Here is a 22,873-nt window from a genome sequence, read left to right as displayed (position 1 = left end):
GAAACAAAGATGATTCGATTCGATTGAATCGTCTCATGAACATTATAGCCACGGTTTGCATAAAGAATTCCTTAGTAATTTAATGTTTCATGTTCAGATCACATCTTTCGATCATAACCTCTTAAATTCACAAACAAGTTCGCGGACTTAAGTTAATCGGTTGAGTTTTCCAAACTCAGCAGAAATTCTCGGAAAGAGAACTTCCGCCAGTTCGCGGACTGGGTTCGCGGACTGAGTTCACGGACTTAGCACACAAACGAGTTTTGGAAAATCCAGCAGAAATTCTCGGTCGAGAACTTCCGACAGTTCGCGGACTGAGTCTGCGGACTGGGTTCGCGGACTTGGCAAGCCAATTCCACAATCCTCTCGATTTCTATTGATCAACAAAGCTCGAAAACTTCGGTTCAAGGAATACATGGTTATGTAATCTAAACTCTCATTTCAATCATTGAGACATTCTCAGAGGACGCTATGTAGCCGTTATTCACAGACCGATTCACGTCAGAGCAATTCTCAAAGTGATTGAAACTTTTCATGACTTTCTTCATTAGGTGAAGATAAACTTGATCAAAGCGAAACTTTTTACCAACACACGATTTCGAGATAAAAGATAAGCAATGAATGCTCATCTCAAAATGTCAAATGTGTATGATCTAGTCTATATAGCATACGACTTTTGTCTCATAAGAAGTAGGAGATAGAATAGATATACTTTTGAGTGATATATAAGTTCAAGTCTCCACATACCTTTTTGTTGATGAAGTTCCACGGTTCCTTGTATAGATCTTCGTTGTTGTATGATGAATCGCCATGAAGTCCTTGAGCTCAACTACACTTTTCTATCCTAGTCCGAGACTTAGATATGTAGGATAGAAATCAGGACTTATAGTTTTGATCACTAACATTGACAAACATGCTTGAGATATCAACGCATGCGAGGTCGACCGAGCTATGCTCTAACAATCTCCTCCTTTGTCAATTTTAGTGACAAAACTATTAATTCATATGGAATACAAAAAGATTAACTTTAGTGGCTCCTATTCCATAGTCTAATTTTCAACGTTCCCTGAAATCTTCGTCCTTCCAATGACTCCAATGATCCCAAAGGTTGTAAGTTTAGCCTCACCGTTGTTGAAGATCCGTAGCTATAACAATGAGAGAAATCGATATTCTCGATCATTGTTATACAGTGTCATAGTATTATTATGTAATATTAAAGTCCAATTGTATCACGACTTTAACAATAATACTACGATGATATGTATCACTCCCCCTTCCATCTCGATCATGGAAACCTCTACCCCTTACACAATGATCCGAAAACCATATGTATTTGTAGTGTGAACTACATTATTTATCCCCCTTTTTGGCAATAAAATTGGCAAAGGTACAAGAACGGGATCATAATGAAATTTCCACAAGAGACATTTCATAGACTAAAAGAAAAATACATACCAACTTAATTTAGATGCAATCATAAAGCGGAAGCTAAATGCATTCATCAAGGAGTTTTAAGATACAAGATAACCCCTATAAAATTCCACAGCAGCACACCCCGCAAGATATTACCATTAAGTACAAGTTCAAAAGAACTCTCCCCCATTTGATGTCATTCCCGAAAGAACAACAAGAGCGACCTTAATTTCGAAAGAAAAGAAGGATTTTGAAACACAAAAAAGATACTAAAAAGATAACAACAATTCTACAGAAACTGAAATTGGAACGTACCTACTGGAGTTTCAGACTCAATTTCCCAAAAGATAAGAATAAGCATAGGGGCAAGAGTCATCGAAACGATTTAATGAACCAGAACAACACCAATAGACTGCCGCAAGTGTTGGAAAGTTGCAGTGTCTAAGGGTTTGGTGAGAATATCAGTCAATTGTTGTTCGGAAGGCACAAATTCCATACCAATGATACCGTTTTCATAAAGATCTCGAATAAAATGGTATGTTATGTCAATGTGCTTTGTTCTTGAGTGCTTAACAGGATTCTCAGTAATTCGAATCGCACTGGAGTTATCACAAAAGATCTTCATTATTCCAGTATCAATTTCGTAATCAACGAGCATTTGTTTTATCCATAGGAGTTGAGTACAACATGATCCGGCAGCAATGTACTCTGCTTCACATGTGGATAGGTTTGAGAGTTTTGCTTCTTGCTATGCCATGCTACAAGATTGAGACCCACATAGTAAAAGCCCCCTGATGTACTTTTTCTGTCTTCTACACATCCTGCCCAATCAACATCAGAATAAGCAGAAAGATCAGTATTAGTATCAAAAGTATATGAGAGACCATACCCAACAATGTGATTTATGTATCGTATGATTCGTTTTGCAGCTGTAAGATGAGATTCTCTTGGATCTGCCTGAAACCTGGCACAATAACCAACACTGAAGGAAATATAAGGTCTATTAGATGTAAGATACAAAAGGCTACCTATAATGGATCGATAAATTTTTTGATCCACTTTTGCTCCTTTCTCATCCCTGTGTAATTTACCAGTAGTAGGCATGAAAGTCAGCTTAGGAGACAACGTATCCAGACCAAATCTTGACACAAGATTAAGTGCGTACTTCTCCTGGGACAAGTAAATCCCCTCTTTATGTTGTTGAATCTGTAATCCTAAGAAGTATCTTAATTCACCAACATTGCTCATTTCAAATTCTTTAGCAAGAGAGACTTGAAAGTCTTTTGCGAATTTCTCAGAAGTTGATCCATAGATGATATCATCTACATAGATTTGAGCAATTACAACATATTTCCCACTCCATTTGGTAAACAATGTTTTATCAGCTCCTCCTCTTGAAAATCCTTTTCTAATAAGAGAGGTAGTAAGTTTCTCAAACCAGGCTCTTGGTGCTTGTTTCAATCCATATAATGCCTTCTTGAGCTTCAATACGTGATCTGGGAAGTCAGGATTTTTGAATCCCTTAGGTTGAGCGACAAAGACTTCCTCTTTTAGAATTCCATTCAGGAATGCTGATTTTATGTCCATCTGAAACAATTTAACCTTGAGAAAGCAGGCATGAGCCAATAAAAGTAGAATGGACTCAAGACGTGCCACAGGAGCAAAGGTTTCGTCAAAATCGATTCCTTGAATCTGTGAATATCCTTGAGCGATAAGTCTAGCTTTATTTCTGACAATTGTGCCAAATTCATCAGACTTGTTCTTAAATATCCATTTGGTACCGACAATATTGACATTTGGAGGACAAGGTACACGTTCCCATACATCTTGTCTTTCAAATTGATTTAACTCTTCATGCATCGCATTTACCCAAAAAGGATCTTTCATAGCTTCATCAATATTCCTTGGTTCCACCTGCGAAAGATAACAACCATAATTGCATATATTTTGAAGTTGACCCCTTGTTTTGGCTGTAGAATCCCTTCCCCCAATAATACTGTTGGGGTCATGATTCCTTTGAACCCATAGATGTCGTGGAGGGACACGTTCTTGTTCATCAGGAATGGCTTGATTAGTGCTCTTCTCCTTGTCACTAGAAATGTCAGGATCAGTAACAGTTGGGATAACTTCAACTGATTCTGGAATTTCTTTGACTTTCTCAATTGTCTCTGTTGGAGGCAACTCAGCAGGAGAACTATCTTGACGAAAATTACTAATGTCGTCGATGATAACATTAGCAGATTCCATCATGACTTGTGTTCTGAGATTAAAAACTCGAAAACCACGACTATCAGACGCATATCCAAGAAAGATACCTTCGTCACTTTTGGTGTCGAATTTCCCTCTTTGTTCTCGATCTTTCAGAATATAACACTTACTTCCAAACACACTGAGATAGTGTAGGTTCGGTTTCCTTCCATACCATAGATCATAAGGAGTGTTAAGGTTTTTAGACCGCAAATACACACGGTTGATCAAGTAGCATGTTGTAAAGACAGCTTCTCCCCAAAATCTTAAAGGTAAGCTTTTGTTGTGGAGCATTAACCTGGTCATTTCCTGGATATTCTTATTCTTTCTTTCAGCAACTCCATTAGCCTGAGGAGTAATCGGTAGTGAGTATTGTTGAATGATCCCCAGTTCGTCACAGAACTCAAATACCCTGGTGTCTTTGAATTCTGTGCCACGATCGCTTCTAATTTTCTTTAGTTTGCGACCTTGTTCGTTCTGGATTCTTTTAACAATAATCTTGAATTCACCAAGGGTTTCATTCTTATGGGATAGGAATGCAACCCAAGTAAATCTGGTGTAATCATCTGCCATAACTAAAGCATACTTCTTACCGGCAATCGTGGGTTGTTGAATTGGTCCGAAGAGATCCATATGAATTAAATCAAGTGGAGCTTTAATGAGGATATCTCGAGATTATTTGTGGTGAAATTTTATTTGCTTACCCTTTTGACAGGCACCGCATATACCTTCAATCTTTGCATTGATTTTGGGAATGCCTCTAACAAGTTCTTTGTTAATGATCTTAGTTAGAAGGCGATAATTTATGTGACCAAAACGCTCATGCCAAAGATGTGTAGATTCCACCTTAGTCAAATTGCATCAGTTGCTAAACTGAGTATCAAGAAGATAACAGTTGTTTTTACCACGAGTTTCTTGGAAAATCACTTTCCCAGATTTGTCAACAATGTCACATCCATTCGCATTGAAGATAACTCGATGGCCCTTGTCGCAAATTTGACTAATAGAAAGAAGATTAGCAGTCATACATTTAACGTATACCACATCATGGATTTCTCGAACACCAGGTAGCTTGATCGTTCCCTTTTTGCTGATGTAGTAACAACTTCCATCTCCCAACATTACAGGTCCTCCTTCATAGTCAACAGATGAAATAAACCACGTAAGGTCTCCTGTCATGTGTCGACTGCATCCACTATCAAGAAACCATTGAAAAAGAGATGTAAATCTTAAAGCAAAGGCACCCATACTACTAGTACTTCTCGATTTAGAGTTTCCTGGTAGTGTTGTATGCGCTTTTAGAGAATCATACAGTTGTTTAGCTTTCTTACAAAGATTACTTGCAACGTTAAGACTATTTTGAAAAGACATACACGCTTGATGTATATGATTGGATGGATCACAACATGAGCCTATGCTTTGAAGATACTCTGACTGGTTCCTTGTCATATCAGTTTTCTCAACATCTTGTCGTTGATTACTATCTGACTTGTGACATTTCTTGAGAGAGGAACAACTGAGTTTTTTCAAATTCTTAAAGGGAGTATTTCTCGATATCAAATCGTTAAGAACTACAATTTCTGCAATAAGACCATGGGTGATCCAAATTTGTTCATCCAACCCTTTTTGAAGAGACATCAGTTTGTCATACCTTTTCTTGCGATTGTTATTTACACCTGGTGAAGCGTCAATTGAGACTCTACTGCACATATAGTCAGATCTCCACAAACACAGACTTTTGAGGTCTTTAACGTGTTTGCCTGCTCTGATACCAATTGAAAAAGCGGGGGTCTAACAACACCACCCAATATTTCAATTAGCAATCTGTATGGACTAACTCCGAAATACTTTGCTAGAGAATCAACTAGATAGTCAGACTCAATCTAGATAAAAGTATCTCAAGGAGTTAATATCTCTCTCTTGATTTGATTTTTACTCAAGCTAAAAACAATAGCGAGTCTTTATCCAATACAAGGAGTAACTTGGACGGTACCAAAGACCAATGTCCAAGGATCAATCGATATCAATCAACAACCAAAGGTTGGATTTCTAATTGATGATCACGAACTCACAACCTGTATTATTTCAATTATATAAAATATAATGCGGAAAAGAAATAACACAGACACCAGAAATTTTGTTAACGAGGAAACCACAAATGTAGAAAAACCCCGGGACCTAGTCCAGATTGAATACACATTGTATTAAGCCGCTACAGACACTAGCCTACTCCAAGCTAACTTCGGACTGAACTATAGTTGAACCCCAATCAGTCTCCCCCCGATCCAAGGTACAGTTGTACTCCTACGCCTCTGATCCCAGCAGGATACTACACACTTGATTCCCTTAGCTGATCTCACCCACAACCAAGAGTTGCTGCAACCCAAAATCACATATTTGATAATAAAAATATCTGTCTCACACAGAAAAGTCTATCAAAGGATAAATCTGTCTCCCACAGATAAACCCTAGGTTTTGTTCCGTCTTAAGATATAAAATCAAGGTGAACATGAACCAATTGATAATCCGGTCTTATATTCCCGAAGAACAGCCTAGATTAATCAATCACCTCTCTACAATCCTTCCTGACTATACAGGCGGTTTGTCGAGGAATCACAAACAGTGAGACGAAGATGTTTGTGAATTCTTTATCTTGCCTATCGGAGAACTCTCACGATCTCAAGCCAATCAATCGATTATACTCGTACGATAGAAGATGCAAGATCAGATCACACAACTACGATAAAAGCAGTATCGGTCTGGCTTCACAATCCCAATTAAGTCTTTAAGTCGTTAACCTGGTTTTAGAGAAGAAAACCAAAGGTTAAAGGAGAATTGACTCTAGCGAGCGCACTAGTATCACACAGACGTGTGGGGATTAGTTTTGCACAATGCTAGATGTCTCCTTTATATATCCTTCAAATCAGGATTTTGCCTTAGGTACAAAGCAATCCTTATTCACCGTTAGATGAAAACCCGATTTAGATTCAAGCTAATATTTCTCAACCGTTGGATCGAAAACTTAGCTTGTCACATACACTTGGGTAGACATTTACTGGGTTTGTGAAAACCATGCCCAAACGTGTACGTGTATGTTGGTTCAACATAGTAACCCAAAAGGTTAACCATATGAGCATTTCATATTAACCTAGTTCTTCTTCACCATAACTAGTTCAATTGACTCAAATGAACTAGTTAAAGAGTTGTTCAACTGCTATGAGATATTATGTAACTACACAAGACACAATTGAAACAAAGATGATTCGATTCGATTGAATCGGCTCATGAACATTATATCCACGGTTTGCATAAAGCATTCATTAGTAATTTAATTTTTCATGTTCAGAGCACATATTTAGATCATAACCTCTTAAGTTCACAAACAAGTTCGCGGACTTAAGTTAATCGGTTGAGTTTTCCAAACTCAGCAGAAATTCTCGGAAAGAGAACTTCCGCCAGTTCGCAGACTGGGTTCGCAGACTGAGTTCGTGGACTTAGCACACAAACGAGTTTTGGAAAATCCAGCAGAAATTCTCGGTCGAGAACTTCCGACAGTTGGACTTGGCAAGCCAATTCCAAAATCCTCCCGATTTCTCTTGATCAACAAAGTTCTAAAACTTCGGTTCAAGGAATACATGGTTATGTAATCTAAACTCTCATTTCAATCATTGAGACATTCTCAGAGGACGCTATGTAGCCGTTATTCACAGACCGATTCACATCAAAGCAATTCTCAAAGTGATTGAAACTTTTCATGACTTTCTTCACTAGGTGAAGATAAACTTGATCAAAGCGAAATGCTTTATCAACACACGATTTCGAGATAAAATATAAGCAATGAATGCTCAGCTCGAAATGTCAAATATGTATGATCTAGTCTATATAGCATACGACTTTTGTCTCATAAGAAGTATGAGATAGAATAGATAGATTTTTGAGTGATAGATAAGTTCAAGTCTCCACATACCTTTTTGTTGATGAAGTTCCACGGTTCCTTGTATAAATCTTCGTCTTTGTATGATGAATCACCATGAAATCCTTGAGCTCAACTACACTTTTCTATCCTAGTCCGAGACTTATCTATGTAGGCTAGAAGACTCATAGTTTTGATCACTAACATTGACAAACATGCTTGAGATAGCAACGCATGCGAGGTCGACCGAGCTATGCTCTAACAATCTCCCCCTTTGTCAATTTTAGTGACAAAACTATCAATACATATGGAATACAAAAAGATTAACTTTAGTGGCTCCTATTCCATAGTCTAATTTTCAACGTTCCCTGAAATCTTCGTCCTTCCAAGTACTCCAATGATCCCAAAGGTTGTAAGTTTAGCATCACCATTGTTGAAGATCCGTAGCTATAACAATGAGAGAAATCGAGATTCTCGATCATTATTATACATTGTAATAGTATTATTATGTAATATCAAAGTCCAATTGTATCACGACTTTAAAAATAATACTACGTTGATATGTATCACTCCCCCTTCCATCTCGATCATGGAAACCTCTCCCCCTTATACAATGATCCGAAAACCATATGTATTTGTAGTGTGAACTACATTATTTCTCCCCCTTTTTGGCAATAAAATTGGCAAAGGTACAAGAATGGGATCATAATGAAATTTCCACAAGAGACATTTCATAGACTAAAATAAAAATACATACCAACTTAATTTAGATGCAATCATAAAGCCGAAACTAAATGCATTCATCAAGGAGTTTTAAGATAGTAGGGGCACCATTTGATCCAATGTTCATGATCACTTTGTTATATATGGTTGGTATCATCCTCGAAATATTTGGTACATACTTTTATTTATCGTGTCATTTAGTAACGACCTTTATTAATCGTGTCATTTAGTACATACCTTTATTGATCGAGTCAAAAACAACCAGCTACATCTTTCACAATACAATGTTACCCATCATGTAAAGACTTTTTTTTTTGCTTCTGGAAAAAAAAATAAACACCCACCACCACTAAAACCATCCAACTCCACAATTTCTTCCATCACCACCATTATTACCACCTCCACCACTCACCAACACCCGCCATAGCTTTCACCATCCATTACTTCTTCCACTACCACCAATATTATATATTGAAATAATTGTTACCAACGGGCAATTGGTCTAGTGGTATGATTCTCTCTCAGGGTGCGAGAGGTCCCGAGTTCAATTCTCGGATTGCCCCATAAGTGTTTGTCTGTGTACAAACCATAACTTTCTTTGTTTTAGAAATAATTAATACTTTTTACTTTATTTATTAATGAAAATATGTTATGATAGCTTAATTAAGGAAATATTTATGATGAAATGATAAGTTAATAAATAATTTGTTATGAGGAATTAATTGAAACATTTATATTTTTTAATTTGAACAAACCATGAACATAGATTTATCTTCTCCCTAGACAAATTTTGACCACTCTTTATCTTGCCTAATTTGTCCAAACCTTGTTTTGTATTCTAGATTCAGTGTATCTTAACATGTTATATGTTGAACTAGATTACCACTTTCACAGTGATTGCCGATAAAATTTACTGCAATCACTTTATAATGCGTGTATAACATGTCATAAACAAGTACTTTGTTTCTGTTCAATCAGAAAATATCAAATTGGGTGTCCCAACTACTTCGATATCTTCATTCGGTTAATGTTCACCCACGCATGATAAATATGTGTAACTAAATTTAAAAAAAAAAGGTAACGCGGTATATTGATCGTAAATAGAATCGAAAAGAGAAAGAAAAATAGAAAACTAAACCTAATATTATCATTTTCTGTCTCTCTCTTTTCCTTTTTCGACTCTTCTTTGAATAAGTTTAAATTCAACAAAAAAAAATTGTTGCATAAAATAAAAATTTACTAGATCTACTTGTATCCAAGTCGCCCATTTATTATGGTGAAAATTTATTGGATGGTAGATTGATGCGGAAGGTAAATCTGAAAACCATATGTGGGATGACTGGTTGTGGATCAGATGAAAGTCCATTGGATCCTATCCGCTGCTCAAGCTTTGTGCCTGAAAAATTATGTCGTGCATGGTTCATCGTATCACGTATCTGCATAGTATCAATTTTAACTGATACAAATATGATACGGTGAAATCGGTGATACTGATTGAAATTGACAGCCACTGGCCACCACTAGCCAAAACTAAGGTTGTTTTTCTTTGGCTAATTAAGGTGTTTCCGCCTTCCATCGCATAATTTTTATATATTAGAGGTTTAAATAAATTTTCATGTACGATAAATATGTTAAAATAAATCTAATTATATTGCCAAACCCGAAATGTATGCTAATTCTAATAAGTTATTATATTAGAGTTGACTGAGCACGTCTCATTGACAGAAAAAAATATAACTGAAATGTTGGAAACAAATAATAATCCATTCGACAGTGACTAAATGTAGCCCACACTTAAGCTAAATACGCAACCAAAAGTAAAGAACTCAAATATTTATACACCTGACTTACGTGGGTAAGCAAATACCATGTTAAACATCATTTATGTTCTTCTTCTTGTTTTTTTTTTGATCGGTTGTTTTTCTTCTTCCTAAAAATCGGGTTTCATCTATCCATGTGTTTCACATACATATCAAAAATAAATAAATAGTAATAATTATCTGACAACCTAACTAGTCATACATATGTTAGATACTTATACTGATCCAGTCAACATTTTGGGTTCCATTAGAAATTTGGTTAGATTAAATGATGTCTAAAATACAAAACAAAGCTTGGCTAAGTTATGCTATCTAAAGAGCGGCCAAGATTTTTCTAGGAGGGATATATCTACGGCCATTATTTTTTCGACTAACCATTATAAATACTTTATTAACTAGTGTCCTATTAATTGCTCATGATGAATGATTAATTAATTTTTCATGATAAATGTTCATTTAATGAATCTAATAAATACATATTTTTATTAATAAATAAGTTTATTAAAAACTACATATATATTGATCGGTAAAGAATTTAGTGCTGGAGAGTTTCGAACTCAGGTAACTGGTATTATCACCCAATGACTTTACCATTGTACTACAGTAACCACGGTTAAAAATTATATTAATAATTTTTAATTGTGGTAGTGAAATAAGCAGTGGGTGGTGAAAACAGTGGCGGATATTTGTGAGTGGTGGAGGTGGTAACATTACTGATGGTGGAAAAAATAGTGGGCGTAGCTGGTTTTTACGTACGGTAGTTGATGTTAGTGAATAGTAGTGGACAACAATAGTTTTGTGTCTTTACAAAATGGGCAACATTTTATTGTGATAGATGTAGTTGGCTGTTTTTAGCACAACTGGTAAGGACAAAACAAAAATATTTTGAGGAGGATACTAAATCATATAAGACAATATGATCATGACCTCTGGATCACCTAAATGGGATCCCAGCTATTTATAGTACCCGATCGAATAAATCACGGTTTTTAATATTAAAATAAATTGATTACATTTCCAGAATAAAAAACAAAGTTTGGACAAGTTAGGCTAGATAAAGAACGATCAAATTTATACTTGCAAAACATAAATTTACTGCTATAAATGATCAAGTTTAATTAAAATTTAATAATAAATGTAATTGATATTTCATAATAAATGTTTCTTTAATTAATCAAATGAATATATTTTTGTTGATACATAATAAATTTATTTGATATTAACCATATCAATAAGCATTAATGGTGGTTGTGATGGTGGGAAGTGGTGAGGATAATGGTGGTGGGTATTGGTGAGACTGGTGGAGTGGTGATGATAATATGGTGGTGGAAGAAGTAAGTAGTGGTAGTAGGGTAAGAAAAGGGGTCCTAAGATAGGTAAATTAAGAACTAATGGTGGTTGTGATGGTGGGTGGTGGTGGTGGATCGGCGGTGGGGATAATGATGGTGAGTATTGGTGAGACTGGTGGAATGGTGACGATAATGTGGTGGTGGAAGAAGTGGTGGTAGTAGGGTGAGAAAATGAGTCCTAAGGTAGGTAAATTATTTAGTCACCCTTGGTTAATTTTTCTTTGTTTTGTTTTAATTTGATTTTAGTTTTCAAATTATTATTTTTTTTAAAATTAAAACAATTTTTAAAGGCCTAATTTTTCCAAAAAAGAAGATGTTGTGATTTTAAGATTTGCCGGGTAGGGGGCAGGAATAAAAATTGAACCTATAAAAAAAATTTGACCAAACACAAGGCTACACGCGAATTAATTGTAACCGGTTCAGTTTCTCACATCTCTCTTTAATCCCCTTTATTTCTCCCATACTTCATGGGATTATGCAATGTTACGCGTGGATTAATTGTAATCGGTTTAGTTTCTCAGATCTCTCTTTATTTCCCATTTTTGTCATGATTTCTGTTTTTGTCATTTTCCCCAACTTCGTGTAGTTATGCATGCTTGAGAAATAGTTCATGATAATAGGTAAAGAGACAAGAAAACAAATGGATCAAAAATTAAATATTATTATAAATTTTAGGAAAATGATCAAACACAAATCTTTGTAAATTGGGAACCCAACAATTTATATCAATGAGAAAAATTAAATTCTAATGCTAACAGATTTTGCAAGATTAATTTAATTGATTTTAAAGTAATTTTAGGTGTTTTTAGTTTTGTTACAAGTTTGGTGAATGACCTTTGATGATAGTTTTTTGAAGTAGTGATTGAAGTAATGTTCTACTGCTCATATGATTTTCTCTAACGATTAACTATGTTTGTCCCAAAGGGTTGTATGACTTACATACACAATATTAAAATTTTCTAGGATAATATGTTTATTAACCAACTCCTCAAAATATTTAGACCAGGATCGATCGGTTCGATTCTTCTCAGACAATTACGACATGTATGAATCGATGGATACATTTGAAACACATATCCTTGCCCGTGCCGTTATGACACGGGTTGAGACCTAGTAGTCATATATATGTTGGATACTTATATGGGTATATTAATTAAATACCCCAATTTTGACACCCAACAAATATACCCTTATACAACAATAAATATACCCGTATCATTTAAAAACCTTATCTATTAAAAAATAAATTACCTTAATACCCTCACTTATAATATTGTTTTTCATTTAAAAACCTTATTCCTTAACGAATTTCTTTTTCTATTACTTTACAGCCACCACCATTCCACCATTGCCGCCACCACCATTCCACCACCACTTACTAACTACAACTACCACTAATATTCCACCACCGCCACTAATATTCCACCATCACCGCCACTAATGTCGATGTTTTCACCGCTGGTGCCGTTACCACCGCCACCACTATCATCAAAATTCGGTGTCAACAAACGATGTTGATCCAAAAATTAAAAGTTCAAAAATAACTTTAGTAATACATATTCTAGTTTTATTTTTTTGTCAACAATCGAAGTTGATCGAATGGAATCAACAACCAAAGTTGACACGATAACTGAAAAAATATTCCAGTTAAGTCGTGTCAACAATAAAAGTTGATCCCAGTGAATGGGGTGAACAACCAAAGTTGACACGATAACTGAAAAAATATTCCAGTCCAGTTGTGTCAACAATGGAAGTTGATACCAGTAAATAGAGTCAACAACCAAAGTTTGACACACACAAAAAAACAGAAAAGGACATATACGAATATGAATGAGTGAATTTGGTGTGAGTCGAACACGCATCATCTGAGATTGAGTCAGTCATGCTACGTTGCACCACAAATTCAACATTTGAAAAACTATAAAATCCAACAACACCACCACTACCATTAGTCGAAAAACAATACACAAACACAAACCATCAAGAAATTAAGCTAATTTTTTTTAACAAACATGATTTAAACTACAAGCATGACTATGCTAATCTAAGAAAATACTGTCAACAATAGGAGTCAGTAGTTGATCCCATAAAAAATGTTGTCAACAACAAAAGTTGATCCCATTTATGGGATCAACAACAGTAATTGATCCCATAAAAACTGAAGTCCATAAATTTTTCGACCATGAAAAAAACATCAACGAAAATACATCAAAATGATCCACCAACAACCTAAAAATCTAACTGCGCATAAAAAAAATCAACAAAAATGTGGTTAAGATCTAGAACATATAAGAAATTAAAGTTATAACCTAATAAACTAAACAAACAAGATTGGTTACTGTTTTAGATTTGAATCCATAATAAAAAGACGAGATACAAATCGAACTAAACACAGAAATATAGTTGAATCAAATCTCGATTCAGTGATACTGGAATCAGATCTCCCGATCTTCATAGTTTTTTTGAAGAAAAACTAAAATCAAATATCCCGAATCTCCTTAATCTGAATATGACACTGGAAATCAGTAATGAAACGAGAACAAGAAGAAGGATTTAATAATTATCAATCTCGATTTGTGAATCTGAAAGTGAATTCCGACGGAGATCTCTTTCTATTTTGCAATGACGAAACTGACTGGGGTGAAAATCGATCTAATCGATTGATTGGGCGGTGAAGAAACGATGGTGATAGTTGTGACGATGGAGACGGTGGGATTGGTTGTAGTAGTGGCGTAAGAGATGGTGGTGTTACTGGCACCAGTGATGGAGAAGTGAAGAGCTTACTGCTTTGGTGATGGCGGAGGAGGTGGTAGATGGAGAGAAAAAAACTTAGATCCGAAAAGAAAAGAATAACAATGATTTATTGTGTGGGGAGAATATATATGGAAACAAAACAAATGTTAATGGACCCCTGATGGGCTTATAAATGAAGAGGGGTATATTTATTGTGGAACAAGGGTATTTATGAAGCCCATCAGAAGAAGGGACAATTATATAATTACCGATACTTATATTGATCCAATCAGTTTTTAGGGTTTCATTAGTATTTTAGTTAAACTAAATGATGTTATTGTTGTTTTTAACTTCCAATACGGTGAACTAGCGTATCTAAAGTTTTGTTAGTCTAAAAGCATGTAAAGATAGAATTAAACGAAGATAACTATTATATGGAAAAAGAATACCCCATGTTAGAGCATTGCTCGGTTGAACCCACCAAGCGTTGGTATGTCAAGTTTGGTTGCATATTTAGTATCAAACTCATCTAGCTAGAGTCACTTGATTAATTGCTAGAGTCAAATTCGTTTAGGTTAGACTATAAAGTCTAGGAATGTTGAGACTTACGAGTATTACTCTGAAGACCTGAAGAATGTGAAGAAGTAACGATTACGACGAAGACATCATCCTTCCACTTGAGGTTAGTAATACTGACTTAACTTGTTTCCATTCCTAACGTATCTTTCAAGTCGCTTTATGAAAATACAAGGGTGCCCAAATACACCACAATCTTTTAATTTCAACCTATAAGTCCGATACCAAGTGTGATCGTCTATGGACAATAGTCGAGACAATACGACAACTTGATATTCACTTGACAATAGTTAAGGTACAAGTTTGATTGACTATATGATCAAAGTCAAGTGATTAGGATTGACATACAAGTGTAATTTACTTTATTATAATAACACAATTATAATGCGGAAGTAAAATAAATGACATAACAAGATTTTGTTAACAAGGAAACCGCAAATGCAGAAAAACCCCGGGACCTAGTCCACTTTTGAATATTCTCATAATTAATCCTCTATACAAAGAAGAAAATCCAACTTCGTATAGTTGAGACCAAGTAAACTACCTCTGGTTACTTAGTTTCCTCAGTATCCTTGCGTCTTCGACTTTTTGGTCATGCACGTGAATCACAAGACATAAATCACTATCTTGAATTGCTTTACCCAAAACTCATATGTTATGATAAACACAACTTATGTAAACATAAATTGATATCAACATCATTGTGACTTTCACAAATGAGTTTTAATCATATCTCCTTATGATCCTTTGATAAAGCCTATCTAAAAATGCTAGAACTTAATCCCGCTAAATTAAAAAGGTCGAAGACGCAGGGATACTGAGGAAACTAAGTAACTAAGAGTAGGTTACTTGGTCTCATCTATACGAATTTGTTGACAAAGGAGTTGAGTACATAAGAATTTATTGGGTAAAGCAATTCAAGATAGTGATTTCTATCTTGTGATTCACGTGCGTGACCAAAATTTCGAAGACGTATGGATACTGAGGAAACTAAGTAACTAGGGGTAGTTTACTTGGTCTTAACTATACGAACTTGGATTTTGTTCTTTGTATAGCTGCTTAATTCTGAAAGTATTCAAAACTGGACTAGGTCCCGGGGTTTTTCTGCATTTGTAGTTTTCTCGTTAACAAAATCTTGTTTGTGTTATTTAGTTTACTTCTGCATTATAATGTTTTATTTTAATAAAGTACACTTGTACGTTATTCAAGACACTTGATACTGATCCTATATCCAATCGGTTTTATACCGTAACTATTATCAAGTATATACCTTGTTGTTGTATTGTCTCGACTTTGTCTATAGATGATACACTTGGTATCGAACTTATAGGTTGAAACAAAAAGATTGTGGTGTATTTGGGTACCCTCGTTTTTTCACCCAAGATTATTTTAGGAATAAGTTTCATTAAATTTATTTGTAGAAAAACCTTAGAATATTGAGACTATGAAAGACATAGTGATACATCCATAAGTAATAATATACAAAGTAATTTTAAACAAATGCTTATGAGAGAACAATAATTTATTTGGGTAATTGATTTTTTTTTTTAAATTTTCAGATGAAATTCTATTGATGTCATTCAAAAAAAGAAGAAAAAAGAACAGGGATGAAGATATATGTTAATTTTGTTTACTCATGTAATAAGGTTTATAAAATTTTTGATGGGTTGTATTTAACCTAACTATATGTTGTATTTAGTCATTGTCATCCATTCTTTTCCTTCAAACGAAAGTGAAAACATGTAAGTCGCTCAACATATTAGTATGTATTGGGTTATATCCGTACATATCAGACAATACAAATAAACAAGCCAGCGATATAATTTGTATCGTGAAACCAAATTGATACGTGAAAACACAAATAAACTTAGAATCTTTTGGGTCCAAGCTTATAGTTCAATGGTTTCTCATCAACTCTAGTAATGAGGAAGTTAAGGGTTTCATCCCCACAGTAAAGGTTTGTACTAGTATAATTGTATAATTGAGTTCGGTGGGGGATCAGTCGAACTGACTGGCTTCGAGTAGGGGACTGGATCATATAATTGGGTTTGACGGGGGATCAGTCGAACTGACTGATTTCGGGTAGGGGCGAAGCTTCTACAGACCCCCCAAAGATATCCCCCAAATCATTCCTCCAATAGGTGGCATTCATGGTCTTTAAAATCCTACGATTCACCTAAAAAATATCAAAACGATGTGACTCGCATAGAAGAATCATTTTTTCCAAAGAATCAGATAAGTCAAACACCTAATTTACGATTCTTGACTAAAGTCAACTGAATCTTGATGATCTTTCTTAAATTTTTTGAATCCCTCCGCCTTATACTCACGATCGAAATAAAAATAAATCATTGTCTTATATCTTTGAAATTACAAATACAGAAAGACAAATCTGTAGATCTGTTCAAACCCAATCATCTGTGCATAATAATAAACCCACTAATCTTAACTCCAAAGTTACATCAAAGAAAAAACAACATAATAAAAAAATTACTACATGACCAACGTTAAACCAAAGAACAGATCAGATCTTCATGTGTTTATGTGTGTGATGTTGTTAGTTTTTTAACGGTGAAAGAGGAGAAGAATAAGCAAGAGAGAAAAAGAGGGGAAGGTCAAAAAATTCGAGAGTTTATATGATTAGTATTTGGGACAAGAAAATAACTAATACTACCCTTAAGCATGCATAGTTGAGTGAAACAGTTGATGTAGTCTTCAGTTAACACTTTTGTTATAGGGAGGAGATCTTGAGATCAAGGGAGTGATAAAATCGTACTCAACTCAATCAAAACTACCGATTCAATATTTTTTTATGAGTCGGATAAAACTACCCATATGTAAAATCCACGTTTCAACTTTCAAAACAGGCCAACCCATATTTCCCCTTTCGTTTCCAACTACGAAGAAAAAACGTAAACCTTAGAATTGTATCTCGAACCTCTTGAACTCGTCATCTATAAAAGATTAATCAAGGTATTATTGGCGATCAAAGCATGATAATTTCTTTTTTCATTGCATATATAAAGAATAATCATAAAACATTGGTTTGCTTATACCACTGGAAAAGAAAATAAAAGATTCACGCTCGTAGTTTAGAACGTGAATTAAAAAAAATTCTACCATACATAAAGCGGTGCACACAACATTTCACTGCCAACAAAGTAATGGTGAAATCATTTCACTACCACCAGAGTGATGGTGAAATGCAAAATTTCACTACCCCATAGTGATAGTGAAATGCAACATTTGACTATGCTTGGTTAGTCTTACTAATTTGAATGATAAGGTTGTTCCATTTTAGGTTCTCCCTAGGAATGAATAAACCGTGTCCCCATATCTTTGTGTCGTCCGATCATATTAATCTAACTACATAATTCAGGACATGGATAGGCATGGAGATTGGTGAAAGAAGAAAAGATGCAAGTTTTTCAAATAATTAGAGATACATAAGTATTGTTTAAAGATACTACTGCAAGGCAACTTTAGTCATTCTCGCTTGAATGAATTGGATAAAATCCCGGTTCATGTCACATTTATTTCATATGCACATTACTTCATGGGAAAATAACACAAAAACAAGCATGTTTAACGACAAATCTAGAGAATAAGCACAAGAAGGTTCAACATTGCAAGTGCACTAGCATAAATATTGAACATTACTTCATAATTCTCACGTATGTATAGGTTGGTTGGCCTTGCGCAATCATTTGGCCAAGTGTGTATGCCTGGAAACAAGAACACAAATATACCGTTATCTCGCAAGACAAAATGTGTCGTCTATGCCTTCTTAACATTCAAATTAAGTATGATACTAGTAAGAATGTAAGTAAGACTAAACACTCAAAACCGGAAGAAGAGAAATGGAAACTGAAACATTATAATTCGCCTGCACCATCAGTGAAATGGCAGTGAAATATTGCATTTTCACCTTCTCTCCGGCGGTAGTGAAATGTTGCGCTTCACTTCCTTCTGTCTTGTAGAGAAATGTGGATTTCACGTTTCAAATTATGAACGTGAATGCTTCGTTTCTCTTCTACTGGTACAAATGAACCGAGGTCTTACAGACAAATTTTTCTTATTATACTTACATAAAACAAGAACGACTCATGCTACAATCAATCGGGCACCTGAGAGTTTCTATTTCCAGCAAACTCAGGTACATAGATTGACAAAATGTTTCGTTCGGTTCCTTTGATTTGAACGGATAAGTGTTAATAATTAACTTTCATCTGCCCAATTTTCAAAATCTCTAGATTCACCGGTCATCAGGATATAGCTTCAGCGATATAGTGTTAAAATCTTGATGATTTTAGATCAGATGAACCATAGATGATACTGAGTTTTAAGGTTTAATTTAGAGTGTTTTTGGTTGTTTATAGTTTAAATCATTAAGAATAACTCATCATGAATCAGTGGGTTAGTACAAATAATAAGTGAGTCTTTAAAGGATACTTTGATCCTGAAAATGTTAGAATTTAATTCATTAGTGAATCAGTGAGTTGAGTACGAGTTTCCACTCCCTTGATCCGAAACCCTCCTCCCTATAACAAAAATGTCAGTTAACAACATGTGTCCAAAGGAATGCTGACTTCCTATATTTGACAGTTGACACGTAACAATGGACTATGGATTCATTTTTATGTGTTCATATTATAAATTTACGTGCACATCAAATTATTTGTTGCCGGCTGTAATTTTATTTGTGTGTAACACATCAAATTTTTAGTTATAAAATTTATTTCACGTGATATATTATTATTATTTGTACGCATACATATTAAATTTACCAATTTTAAAAATCGATTGTGAATCCATATGCGATTCGATTCCCGAAAACTAAAAACGATTCATGTTACGATTTCACAACCTTGGTGGCGTTATTTTGGACCACATATTTAAAGAGGGTGGAGCCCAGGAAAAAATAGGTGGTGGGTATTTGTGTGTGTTTGCGAGTATGGAAGAAAAGTACGGGCAAACCGTGGCACAAACCACTTTCGGGGTAATTGTCTGGGTCTGGGTCGGGCTTTCGCATATACAAAAAAAAAACAAAAAAAACTAGGAATTACTGGTTAATCCAGTATAGGAAAACCGGTTAATGTGTAATCCAGTTCTTAAAAATAATTAATCATTGGTCCAAAAACATATTTTTGGACCATATTTTTTACTCGTCGATCCTTTCACGTGCGAGTGGTATGAGATACTTTTTAAAGAATTTCATAAACAACCTTCCTCCAACAAAATTCTTTAAACATTTTTCGAATCAGATCTATTTTTATGTTTTTTAGTTTCTTCTCTAACATCGAAGAGTTATGGCGATGTGGATTGATGAACAAAAACCAGAGAAAATACTACAATCAGATCCATTTTTTTTCTTCTCTGCGGGTGTTTTTAGAGTTTTCGTTTGAAGATTATTTTAGTGCTCTGTAATCATATCCATCTCCATTAAATCCAGGCAGGTTATATAATATGTGATGGTAAAGAAGTGAAACAAGCGAATAAGAAGATTCACGAAAGAATCCATGAAGAAGAAGGAGATATAAATTCATTGACTTTGGGTTTTGATTTATACTCTTTAGTTTCATCTAGATCTAATATTGAAGATTGGAAGACGAAGGTTGTCTCTTGAAACCACATGGGTTAAACGATATGATGTTATTTTTATTTCTTCTTAAATGCATGATTCTTTTGTGTGAAGATTTTGTATAATCATATGGTGCATATAAATATGTACCGTGGGACTATACACTTTTCCTTCAATACACTTTTCTTTCAGTACATATTTATATTTTCTTGTACTGATTATTGCAGTGCATAATTTATCCTTCTTTTCAGAAATCTCAGTGAATGGTGCTTGATATTGAGTTGTTGGAGTCGTTGAGGGTGATAATTTTCACAAGTCTTGTTATCTGCATATAGATATTTCATAAGATGTTTAGGGTGCGTATGCTGCAACTTCATTTGTTTTGCATATGTTCACTTGCTTGAGACCCATAATAGTTTATGTATATGTGTTATATATTTGTTGTATTACTTAATGTGCTATATATTTGTTGCAGCTACCTCGGTTATTGAGCTGGGGAAAACTCTTTTATTGCATGGACGAATAGTTCAAAGTTAGTTGTTATAGTCCAGCTAATAGCTATTAGGTAGAATCATATAATACAAGGGTTTTTAAGCAGTACATATCAACCATGAACTAGATTTTTAGCAGTACATATTGGTATGTAGCGTAGGATATAACAACAAAAACAGCACAAGCATATACTATGTACATATTGATATGTACAGTTTTTTAGCAGTACATATTGATATGTAACATAGGATAAATCGGCAAAAACAGCACAAGCATATACTATGTACATAATGATATCTACTGTTTTTGATTAGAAACAGGCCTAACGAGTATAAGGTTTTCATTATGTACATACATATTAATATGTACTACCACATCAATACATATTTGCTTGTATTGTTCTTTTATCGTTTTGTTTTTTATTGTGCGTACATAGGTGATTTGTCTTTGTTGAATGTCAAATATGTCAACGCCTTTCACATGTATTTGATATCTATTTTTCTATTTCTCAATTTATATGGGTTGTCTGTTTGATGTTCATTTTTTTTTGGTCAGCTGCATCAATACATGTTTGATTGTACTGTTCTATTTGGTCGTTTTTCAATTTTTCTTTTTGTTTTGATATTAAAAGATCCTGGGATTATGTTTGACTAGTGTGTGTTTCTCTATTTTCACAGGAAAGTCACATACAACATGGTTTAAAGTTCGGAAAAAAGACTGTTAAGAGGATATGGTGAACTATTTGGTACACAACTAGCTGCTGTGATATTTGCAAATTGATTGGAACGGGAGAGGTTGTGTTTGTGTTGTCGAAGGGAAATAAATATGACGTGTTTATCTGTTATGCTTCAATGGTGTATCTAAATGTATCAATGTTTCTTTTTTCCCGCATGTAACGATATGTACTTAGAAATTAATGTCAAAATAAATTTTAATTGACCCAGTAGTTTATTTTTGTGCAGTCAATTTTGTACTTCAGTTGATAATGTTAAAATCCGCCCAATTTTTTCTTTAGGACAACACGATATGTACTGCTTGATCACAGTACATAATATGATTTTACTCTAAAAAACCACAGATCAGACTAGCAGGCTTACATGTACGAGGAGGCATTTGTTTCCGTCTCCAACATTACCTTGTGTACCTGGTATCTTACTAAATAACCAAAAACGCATGCCTTGTGTACCTGGTATCTTAATAAATAACCAAAAATGCATGCCTTGTAACAAAATTTAACATCATACTGCGCATGAACAAGAAAATGTTAACACCAATCTATTCATAAACCCACCTTGAGGTACTCAATAACATTAAGAGATGTTTCCTTCGCATCTTATTAGTCGTACAACACTAACCCACAATAGACGCAACATATACTGTCAGACTATTGTTGTGCATATAAATATATACTGTCAATCTATATTCAATAGATGCAACATATACTGTCAAACTACTGTTGTACATATAAATATGCACTGTCAGAATACTTCAGTACATATCAATATCAACGAGACCATAGAACCATCAGTTTCATTGTTGAGTTTCCAATTGATTTCAGGGGAAGTTGCTTTCAATAGCCTGCATGCCAACAACACCCTTTTCTTCTGCATCTTTTTTTTTGCATTTGTTCCCATTTCCGTTTTGGTTCATGTTGTTTTCTCGTTCCTCTCGTGGAGTTGAATAAAAACTCCCATCAGCATGGTATTTTACAAAGGCCTTGTAAATCCACCAGAGGAGTCTATTCTGAAGCATACAGTAACTGCGACCTGGGATCACTTTCTTAGACGACACAATTTTTTCAGCGGGAAAATTTCCTACAAAACATAAATAATAAATACCATCAACAAGCATATTTTTTCACTATAAGGAACCATACGTATTGATATGCATTGCATTAAATGAAACACTTTTTCCCTAAGGACATATAATATATGTACACTTTTCCCCTAGTTTTTGCTTGTTTATATTTCATTCTTGGCGATTACTTGTTCTACATATCCAAGTAACACATATTGATGTGTATTCA

The 22,873-nt window shown here is 34.7% G+C and overlaps 1 non-coding gene across 1 annotated transcript; it reads left to right on the top strand.

The window, feature by feature from the left end:
* The first annotated feature begins 8,787 nt into the window (after positions 1–8,787).
* Positions 8,788–8,859, top strand: TRNAP-AGG. Its single transcript has one exon. It is a non-coding gene; the product is annotated as a tRNA-Pro (tRNA).
* Positions 8,860–22,873: the final 14,014 nt, after the last annotated feature.

This window comes from Papaver somniferum, chromosome 7, assembly GCF_003573695.1.
Source record: "Papaver somniferum cultivar HN1 chromosome 7, ASM357369v1, whole genome shotgun sequence".
NCBI lineage: Eukaryota > Viridiplantae > Streptophyta > Magnoliopsida > Ranunculales > Papaveraceae > Papaver > Papaver somniferum.
This window is presented reverse-complemented; position numbering and strand designations above follow the sequence as displayed.